Source organism: Arachis hypogaea, chromosome 13 (genome assembly GCF_003086295.3).
Source record: "Arachis hypogaea cultivar Tifrunner chromosome 13, arahy.Tifrunner.gnm2.J5K5, whole genome shotgun sequence".
Classification (NCBI taxonomy): domain Eukaryota; kingdom Viridiplantae; phylum Streptophyta; class Magnoliopsida; order Fabales; family Fabaceae; genus Arachis; species Arachis hypogaea.
Genome location: NC_092048.1, coordinates 118,175,910 through 118,186,721, shown reverse-complemented (window position 1 = coordinate 118,186,721; position 10,812 = coordinate 118,175,910). Strand labels below are relative to the sequence as shown.

The 10,812-nt window shown below is 40.0% G+C and overlaps 2 non-coding genes across 2 annotated transcripts; one reads left to right on the top strand and one right to left on the bottom strand.

Annotated features, from left to right (window-relative positions):
• Positions 1–2,732: 2,732 nt before the first annotated feature.
• LOC112739992 (small nucleolar RNA R71) lies at positions 2,733–2,840 on the top strand. The gene has a single exon (XR_003170925.1). It is a non-coding gene; the product is annotated as a small nucleolar RNA R71 (small nucleolar RNA).
• Positions 2,841–5,642: 2,802 nt separating this feature from the next.
• On the bottom strand, positions 5,643–5,750 carry LOC112739646 (small nucleolar RNA R71). The gene has a single exon (XR_003170577.1). It is a non-coding gene; the product is annotated as a small nucleolar RNA R71 (small nucleolar RNA).
• Positions 5,751–10,812: the final 5,062 nt, after the last annotated feature.

Genomic DNA, 10,812 nt, shown 5'->3' with positions numbered 1-10,812 from the left:
ATATTCGCCCTTTTTGAGCTTAAAAGGGACCTCGGGGATCACCTTCTTCTTGGCCATAACTTCATAGAAGTGGTCTTGATGCACCCTTGAGAGGGATCTCTCCATCTCCCATGACTCGGAGGTGGAAGCTTTTGCCTTCCCTTTCCTCTTTCTAGAGGTTTCTCCGGCCTTTGGTGCCATAAATGGTTATGGAAAAATAAAAAACTTTAGCTTTTACCACACCAAACTTAGAAGGTTGCTCGTCCTCGAGCAAAAGAAGAAAGAAGAGAGTAGAAGAAGAAGAAATAGAGGAGATGGAGTGGGCTTTGTGATTCGGCCAAGGGGGAGAAGTGTTGGTTAGGTTGTGTGAAAATGAAGGAGTGAAGATGGGTTTATATAGGGGTGAGAGGGTTGTGTATGATTCGGGTATAGAGGGTGGGTTTGGAAGGGAAAGTGGTTTGAATTTGAATGGTGAGGTAGGTGGGATTTTATGAAGGATGGATGTGAGTGGTGAAGAGAATGGTGGGATTTGATAGGTGAGAGATTTTTGGGGAAGAGGTATTGAGGTGATTAGTGAATAGGTGAAGAAGAAAGAGAGTGGTGGGGTAGGTGGGAATCCTGTGGGGTCCACGGATCCTGAGGTGTCAAGGATATCTCATCCCTGCACTAAGTGGCGTGCAAAACACCCCTTTCTGCCAATCCTGGCGTTAAACGCCAGGCTGCTACCCATTTCTGGCGTTTAACACCAGCTTCTTGCCCTTTCCTGGCGTTAAACGCCAGTCTGGTGCCCTTTTCTGGCGTTAAAAGCCCAAAATGGTTCCAGACTGGGCGTTTAACGCCCATTCTGCTACCTTTACTGGCGTTTAAACGCCAGTAACTATCTCCTCCAGGGTGTTCTATTTTTCATTCTGTTTTTCACTTTGTTTTTGCTTTTTCAATTATTTTTGTGACTTCACATGATCATCAACCTACAGAAAACATAAAATAACAATAGAAATTTAACATAGATAAGTAAAAATTGGGTTGCCTCCCAACAAGCGCTTCTTTAATGTCAATAGCTTGACAGTGGCTCTCATGGAGCCTCACAGATGTTCAGAGCAATGTTGGAACCTCCCAACACCAAACTTAGAGTTTGAATATGGGGGTTCAATAACAAACTTAAAGTTTGGTTGTGGCCTCCCAATACCAAACTTAGAGTTTGACTGTGGGGGCTCTATTTGACTCTGTATTGAGAGAAGCTCTTCATGCTTCCTCTCCATGGTGACAGAGGGATATCCTTGAGCTTTAAACACAAGGGAGTCTTCATTCTCTTGAATGATCAATTCTCCTCTGTCAACATCAATCACAGCTTTTGCTGTGGCTAGGAAGGGTCTGCCAAGGATGATGGATTCATCCACACACTTCCCAGTCTCTAGAATTATGAAATCAACAGGGATGTAATGGTCTTCAACCTTTACCAAGACATCCTCTACAAGTCCATAAGCCTGTTTCTTTGAATTGTCTGCCATCTCCAGTGAGATTCTTGCAGCTTGTACCTCAATGATCCATAGCTTCTCCATTACAGAGAGAGGCATAAGGTTTATGCTTGACCCTAGGTCACACAGAGCCTTCTCAAAGGTCATAGTGCCCAGGGTCCTGTCTCTTTTGAGGTAATCTTTGCCTACTCAAGTCATCCAGTTCTTTGATGAGCAATGGAGGTTCATTCTCCCAAGTCTCATTACCAAATAACTTGGCATTTAGCTTCATGATTGCTCCAAGGTACTTAGCAACTTGCTCTTCAGTAATATCTTCATCCTCTTCAAAGGAAGAATACTCATCAGAGCTTATGAATGGCAGAAGTAAATTCAATGGAATCTCTATGGTCTCTGTGTGAGCCTCAGATTCCCATGGTTCCTCATTAGGGAACTCCATGGAGGTCAGTGGGCGTCCATTGAGGTCTTCCTCAGTGGGAATCACTGCCTCTTCCTCCTCTCCATGTTTGGCCATGTGAGATGTGGTTATGGCCTTGCACTTTCTTTTTGGATTTTCTTCTGTATTGCTTGGGAGAGTGCTAGGAGGGAGTTCAGTAATTTTCTTACTCAGCTGTCCCACTTGTGCCTCCAAATTTCTAATGGAGGACCTTATTTCAGCCATGAAACTTTGAGTGGTTTTGATTAGATCAGAGACAATGGTTGTTAAGTCAGAGTGGCTTTGCTTAGAATTCTCTGTTTGTTGCTGAGAAGATGATGGAAAAGCTTGCTATTGCTAAACCTGTTTCTTCCACCATTATTGTTGTTGAAACTTTATTGAGGTCTCTGTTGATCCTTCCATGAGAGATTTGGATGATTTCTCCATGAAGGATTATAGGTGTTTCCATAGGGTTCTCCTATGTAATTTACCTCTTCCATTGCTGGGTTCTCAAGATCAAGAGCTTCTTCTTCAGAGGAAGCTTCCTTAGTACTGCCTGTTGCTGCTTGCATTTCAGACAGATTCTGAGAAATCATATTGACTTGTTGGGTCAATATTTTATTCTAAGCCAATATGGCATTCAGAGTATCAATCTCAAGAACTCCTTTCTTCTGAGTTGACCCATTATTCACAGGATTCCTTTCAGAGGTGCACATGAATTGGTTATTTGCAACCATTTCAATGAGTTCTTGAGCTTCTACAGGCGTCTTCTTCAGATGAAGAGATCCTCCAGCAGAGCTATCCATTGACATCTTGGATAGTTCAGACAGACCATCATAGAAGATTCCTATGATGCTCCATTCTGAAAGCATGTCAGAAGGGCACCTTTTGATCAATTGCTTGTATCTTTCCCAAGCTTCATAGAGGGACTCACCATCCTTCTGTCTAAAGGTTTGGACTTCCACTCTAAGCTTACTCAATTTTTGAGGTGGAAAGAACTTTGCCAAGAAGGCATTGACTAGCTTTTCCCAAGAGTTCAGGCTTTCCTTAGGTTGTGAATCCAACCATGTTCTAGTGCTATCTCTTACAGCAAAAGGAAAGAGCATAAGTCTGTAGACTTCAAGGTCAACCCCATTGGTCTTGACAGTGTCACAGATTTGCAAGAACTGATGAGGATCTTCCAATGGAAGTCCATGAAACTTGCAATTCTGTTGCATTAGAGAAACTAATTGAGGCTTAAGCTCAAAGTTGTTTGCTCCAATGGCAGGGATAGAGATGCTTCTCCCATAGAAATCAGGAGTAGGTGCAGTAAAGTCACCAAGCACCTTCCTTGCATTGTTGGCATTGTTGTTGTTTTCGGCTGCCATGGTTTCTTCTTCCTTGAAGAGCTCTGTTAGGCCCTCTAAAGAGAATTGTTCTTTAGCTTCTCTTTGCTTTCTCTTCAAGGTCTTTTCAGGTTCAGGATCAGCTTGAACAAGTATGCCTTTATCTTTGTTCCTGCTCATATGAAAGAGAAGAGAACAAGAAAGTAGGGAATCCTCTATGTCACAGTATAGAGATTTCTTTGAGATGTTAGAGGAAAAGAAGAATAGAAGGAGGAGGTAGATAGAAGAGAATTCGAACTTATTAAGAGGAATAGAGTTCGAATTGTACCTTGAGGAGGAGTGTTAGTCCCTTAAATAGAAGGATGTGAGAAGAGGGGAAGAATTTTCGAAAATTAATTAAAAGATTTTTAAAAGATTTTCATCTTGTTGCTTAGATTAGGTACTTTTCCTTTTTATTTTTTGAAAATTTTTTTTTTCAAAAATACAAAAAGATTTTCTATTTTGTTCTTCAGAGTTTTTGATGATTTATTGAAGTCTGGCTGGCTGAGAAGCCATGTCTAATCTTTTGGACCGAGGTTTCAACTTATCATCACAAGAGCTTGTTGATTTCTATCAATTATGCTGTTGAAAGCAATGATCTGCTAAAGCTTGGCTAGCCATTGGCCATGTCTAGTGTTTTGGACCGGAGCTTTCACTGAAAGCTTGGCTGACTAGTAAGCCATGTCTAATTCCTGGACCGGAGTCTTAGACTAACATTGCAATGATTCCTGGAATTCTTATTAAAAATTTTGAATCTCTTCTATTTTCATTTCCACTCAAGTTTCGAAAGTCACAAAAAAATGTATAAAACCATAAAAATAAAAAATATTTTATGTTTCTTGTTTGAGTCCAGTATCAATTTTTAAGTTTGGTGTCAATTGCATGTTTTTATTTTTCTTGCATTTTTCGAATACATGCATTATGTTCTTCATTAATCTTCAAGTTGTTCTTGATGATTTACTTGTTCTGATCTTTAAATACTCTTGTTTTGTGTGTTTTGTTATTTTTAATAGGCATCTTCAATTTGTTAGTGTCTCTAGTATGAAAATTTCTAAGTTTGGTGTCTTGCATGCGTTGTTTACTTGATCTTAGTTGCATTTTTATTGTTTCTCATCATCAAAAATTCAAAAAATATTTTCAAAATTGTGTCTTTTCAAGTCAATAATACAGAGAATTGAAGATTTAGAACATTCAGCAGAGGAATCAAACAGAAAAAGCTAGGCGTTCAAAACACCCAGTGAAGAAGGAAAACTGGCGTTTAAACGCAAGCCAGGGTACCTGGCTGGGCGTTTAACGCCCAAAAAGGTAGAGTTTTGGGCATTTAACGCCAGGATGACACTAGAGGGAAGATTTTGTTTTTAATTCACATTTTTTTCAAGTTTTCATAACTTTTTAAAATCAAATCTTTTTCAAATCATATCTTTTCAATCATATCTCTTTCAAAATCAATTTCTTTCCATTTTATATTTATTTTCAAAAATCCTTGCTTCAATTAAAGATTTACTTCAAAATTTTTAAGTTGTTACTTGCCTATTAAGAAAGGATCAAACTTTAAATTTTAAAATCATATCTTTTAATTTCTTGATAGTCAAGTAATCAACTTTAATTTTAAAAATTTTCTTTTTCTAAATTGATTTTCAATCATATCTTTTCAAACATATCTTTTCAATCACATCTTTTTCAAAATTAATTTTTTCAATCATATCTTTTTCTAATTTCAAAATCTTTTTCAAAAATCACTTTATTTCTTTCCCAATCTTAGTTTTCGAAAATCTCAATCAATTTTTCAAATTTCTTTTTAAAATCTTTTAATTAATTTTCAAAAATTCTTCCCCTCTTCTCACATCCTTCTATTTAAGGGACTAAGACTCCTCCTCAAGGAACAAAGATAAAGGCATACTTGTTCAAGCTGATCCTGAACCTGAAAGGACCTTGAAGAGAAAACTAAGAGAAGCTAAAGAACAATTCTTTTTAGAGGGCCTAACAGAGCTTTTCAAAGAAGAAGAAACCATGGCAGCCGAAAACAACAATGCCAACAATGCAAGGAAGGTGCTTGGTGACTTTACTGCACCTACTCCTGATTTCTATGGGAGAAGCATCTCTATCCCTGCCATTGGAGCAAACAACTTTGAGCTTAAGCCTCAATTAGTTTCTCTAATGCAACAGAATTGCAAGTTTCATGGACTTACATTGGAAGATCCTCATCAGTTCTTAGCTGAGTTCTTGCAAATCTGTGACACTGTCAAGACCAATGGGGTTGACCCTGAAGTCTACAGACTTATGCTTTTTTCTTTTGCTGTAAGAGACAGAGCTAGGACATGGTTGGATTCACAACCTAAAGAAAGCCTGAACTCTTGGGAAAAGCTAGTCAATGCCTTCTTGGCAAAATTCTTTCCACCTCAAAAATTGAGTAAGCTTAGAGTGGAAGTCCAAACCTTTAGACAGAAGGATGGCGAGTCCCTCTATGAAGCTTGGGAAAGATACAAGCAACTAATCAGAAGGTGCCCTTCTGACATGCTTTCAGAATGGAGCATCATAGGAATTTTCTATGATGGTCTGTCTGAACTATCCAAGATGTCATTGGATAGCTCTGCTGGAGGATCTCTTCATCTGAAGAAGACGCCTGCAGAAGCTCAGGAACTCATTGAAATGGTTGCAAATAACCAATTCATGTGCACTTCTGAAAGGAATCCTGTGAATAATGGGACAAATCAGAAGAAAGGAGTTCTTGAGATTGATACTCTGAATGCCATATTGGCTCAGAATAAAATATTAGCCCAACAAGTTAATATGATTTCTCAGAGTCTGTCTGAAATGCAAGCAGCAACAGGCAGTACTAAGGAAGCTTCCTCTGAAGAAGAAGCTTATGATCCTGAGAACCCAGCAATGGGAGAGGTGAATTACATGGGAGAACCCTATGAAAACACCTATAATCCTTCATGGAGAAATCATCCAAATCTCTCATGGAAGGATCAACAGAGACCTCAACAAGGTTTCAACAACAATAATGGTGGAAGAAACAGGTTTAGCAATAGCAAGCCTTTTCCATCATCTTCTCAACAACAGATAGAGAATTCTAAGCAAAACCCCTCTGACTTAACAACCATTGTCTCTGATCTAATCAAAACCACTCAAAGTTTCATGACTGAAACAAGGTCCTCCATTAGAAATTTGGAGGCAAAATTGGGTCAGCTGAGTAAGAAAATTACTGAACTCCCTCCTAGCACTCTCCCAAGCAATACAGAAGAGAATCCAAAAAGAGAGTGCAAGGCCATAACCACATCTCACATGGCCGAACATGGAGAGGAGGAAGAGGCAGTGATTCTCACTGAGGAAGACCTCAATGGACGCCTACTGACCTCCATGGAGTTCCCTAATGAGGAACCATGAGAATCTGAGGCTCATTCTGAGACCATGGAGATTCCATTAAATTTACTTTTTCCATTCATGAGCTTTGATGAGTATTCTTCCTCTGAAGAGGATGAAGATGTCACTGAAGAGCAAGTTGCTAAGTACCTTGGAGCAATCATGAAGCTAAATGCCAAGTTATTTGGTAATGAGACTTGGGAGAATGAACCCCCATTGCTCATCAAAGAACTGGATGACTTGACTAGGCAGAGATTACCTCAAAAGAGACAGGACCCTGGAAAGTTCTCAATCCCTTGTACCATAGGCACCATGACCTTTGAGAAGGCTCTGTGTGACCTAGGGTCAAGCATAAACCTTATGCCTCTCTCTGTAATGGAGAAGCTAGGGATCATTGAGGTACAAGCTGCAAGAATCTCACTAGAGATGGCAGACAATTCAAAGAAACAGGCTTATGGACTTGTAGAGGATGTCTTGGTAAAAGTTGAAGACCATTACATCCCTGCTGATTTCATAGTCCTAGAGACTGGGAAGTGTATGGATGAATCCATCATCCTTGGCAGACCCTTCCTAGCCACAGCAAAAGCTGTGATTGATGTTGACAGAGGAGAATTGATCATTTAAGTGAATGGAGACTCCCTTGTGTTTAAAGCTCAAGGATATCCCTCTGTCACCATGGAGAGGAAGCACGAAGAGCTTCTCTCAATACAAAGTCAAACAGAGCCCCCACAGTCAAACTCTAAGTTTGGTGTTGGGAGGCCATAACCAAACTTTAAGTTTGGTGTTGAATTCCCATATTCAAACTCTAAGTTTGGTGTTGGGAGGTTCCAACATTGCTCTGAACATCTGTGAGGCTCCATGAGAGCCACTGTCAAGCTATTGACATTAAAGAAGCGCTTATTGGGAGGCAACCCAATTGTTACTATTCTATGATAATTTTCAATTTTCTATTGTTATTTTATGTTTTCTGTAGGTTGATGATCATGTGAAGTCACAAAAATAATTGAAAAAGTAAAAACAAAGTGAAAAACAGAACACCCTGGAGGAGATAGTTACTGGCATTTAGGAGATAGTTACTGGCGTTTAAACGCCAGTAAAGGTAGCAGAATGGGCGTTAAACGCCCAGTCTGGCACCATTATGGGTGTTTAACGCCAGAAAAGGGCACCAGAATGGCGTTTAATGTCAGGAATGGGCAAGAAGCTGGCGTTAAACGCCAGAAATGGGCAGCAGCCTGGCGTTTAACGCCAGGATTGGCAGAAAGGGACATTTTGCACGCCACTTGGTGCAGGGATGAGATATCCTTGATACCTCAGGATCTGTGGACCCCACAGGATCCCCAACTACCCCACCACTCTCTCTCTTCTTCACCCATTCACCAATCACCTCAATACCTCTTCCCCAAAAAAACCCCTCACCTATCAAATCCCACCATTCTCTTCACCACTCACATCCATCCTTTATAAAACCCCACCTACCTCACCATTCAAATTCAAACCACTTTCCCTCCCAAACCCACCCTCTATAGCCGAACCATACACACCTCTCTCACCCCTATATAAACCCATCTTCACTCCTTCATTTTCACACAACCTAAACACCACTTCTCCCCCTTGGCCGAAACACAAAGCCCACTCCATCTCCTCTATTTCTTCTTCTTCTACTCTCTTCTTTCTTCTTTTGCTCGAGGACGAGCAACCTTCTAAGTTTGGTGTGGTAAAAGCTAGAGCTTTTTGTTTTTCCATAACCATTTATGGCACCAAAGGCCGGAGAAACCTCTAGAAAGAGGAAAGGGAAGGCAAAAGCTTCCACCTCCGAGTCATGGGAGATGGAGAGATTCCTCTCAAAGGTGCATCAAGACCACTTCTATGAAGTTGTGGCCAAGAAGAAAGTGATCCCCAAGGTCCCTTTCAAACTCAAAAAGAATGAGTATCCAGAGATCCGACATGAGATCCGAAGAAGAGGTTGGGAAGTTCTTACCAACCCCATTCAACAAGTCGAAATCTTAATGGTTCAAGAGTTCTATGCCAATGCATGGATCACCAAGAACCATGATCAAAGTGTGAACCCGGACCCCAAGAATTGGCTTACAATGGTCCGAGGGAAATACTTGGATTTTAGTCCAAAAAATGTAAGGTTGGCATTCAACTTGCCCATGATGCAAGGAGATGCACACTCGTACACTAGAAGGGTCAACTTTGATCAAAGGTTGGACCAAGTCCTCATGGACATATGTGAAGAGGGCGCTCAATGGAAGAGATATTCAAGAGGGAAGCCGGTTCAACTAAGAAGGCATGACCTCAAGCCCGTGGCTAGGGGATGGTTGGAGTTCATCCAACGCTCAATCATTCCCACTAGCAACCGGTCCGAAGCTACTATAGACCGGGCTATCATGATACATAGCATCATGATTGGAGAGGAAGTGGAAGTTTATGAGGTTATATCCCAAGAACTCTATAAGGTGGCGGACAAGTCCTCTCCTTTGGCAAGGTTAGCCTTCCCTCGTCTCATTTGTCACCTTCACAATTCGGTTGGAATTGACATAGAGGGAAACATTCTCATTGATGAGGACAAACCCATCACTAAGAAAAGGATGGAGAAAACAAGAGAACCTCATCAAGAACATGAGAAAACTCCTCATCATGAAATCCCTGAGATGCCTCAAGGGATGCATCTTCCTCCACAAAACTATTGGGAGCAAATCAACACCTCCCTAGGAGAATTAAGTTCCAATATGGGATAACTAAGGGTGGAGCACCAAGAGCATTCCATCCTCCTCCATGAAATTAGCGAAGATCAAAGAACCATGAGAGAGGAGCAACAAAGGCAAGGAAGAGACATTGAGGAGCTCAAGCACTCCATAAGATCTTCAAGAGGAAGCACAAGCCGCCATCACTAAGGTAGACCCGTTCTTTAACTTCCTTGTTTTTTATTTTCCTGTTTTTCGAAAATTATGCTTTATGTTTATCTATATTTGTGTCTTTATTACATGATCATTAGTGTCTATGCCTTAAAGCTATGAAAATGAATCCATCACCTTTCTTAAATGAAAAATGTTTTTAATTGAAAAAGAAAAAGAAGTGCATGAATTTCGAATTTTAAAACAGTTTAATTATTTTGATGTGGTGGCAATACTATTGTCTTTCTGAATGAATGCTTGAACAGTGCATATTTTTGAATTTGATTGTTCATGAATGTTAAAATTGTTGGCTCTTGAAAGAATGAAAGGAAAAGGAGAAATATTATCTAATGATCTGAAAAATCATAAAATTGATTCTTGAAGCAAGAAAAAGCAGTGAAAAGCTTGCAAAAAAAAAAGAAGCAAGCAGAAAAAGCCAATACCCCTTTAAACCAAAAGGCAAGGGTGATAAAAAGGATCCAAGGCTTTGAGCATCAGTGGATAGGAGGGCCCACAGGAATAAAATCCTGGCCTAAGCGGCTAAACCAAGCTGTCCCTAACCATGTGCTTGTGGCGTGAAGGTGTCAAGTGAAAACTTGAGACTGAGCGGTTAAAGTCGAGGTCCAAAGCAAAAAGAAGAGTGTGCTTAAGAACCCTGGACACCTCTAATTGGGGACTCTAGCAAAGCTGAGTCACAATCTAAAAAGGTTCACCCAGTTATGTGTCTGTGGCATTTATGTATCCGGTGGTAATACTGGAAAACAAAGTGCTTAGGGCCACGGCCAAGACTCATAAAGTAGCTGTGTTCAAGAATCAACATACTTAACTAGGAGAATCAATAACACTATCTGGATTCTGAGTTCTTATAGATGCCAATCATTCTGAACTTCAAGGGATAAAGTGAGATGCCAAAACTGTTCAGAAGCAAAAAGCTAAAAGCCCCGCTCATCTAATTAATACTGATCTTCATAGATGTTTTTGGAATTCATTGTGCATTCTCTTCTTTTTATCCTATTTGATTTTCAGTTGCTTGGGGACAAGCAACAATTTAAGTTTGGTGTTGTGATGAGCAGATAATTTATACACTTTTTGGCATTGTTTTTAGTATGTTTTTAGTATATTTTAATTAGTTTTTATTATATTTTTATTAGTTTTTATTTAAAAATTACTCTTCTGGACTTTACTATGAGTTTGTGTATTTTTCTGTGATTTCAGGTATTTTCTGGCTGAAATTGAGGGACTTGAGCAAAAATCTGATTCAGAGGCTGAAAAAGGACTGCAGATGCTGTTGTATTCTGACCTCCCTGCACTCAAAGTAG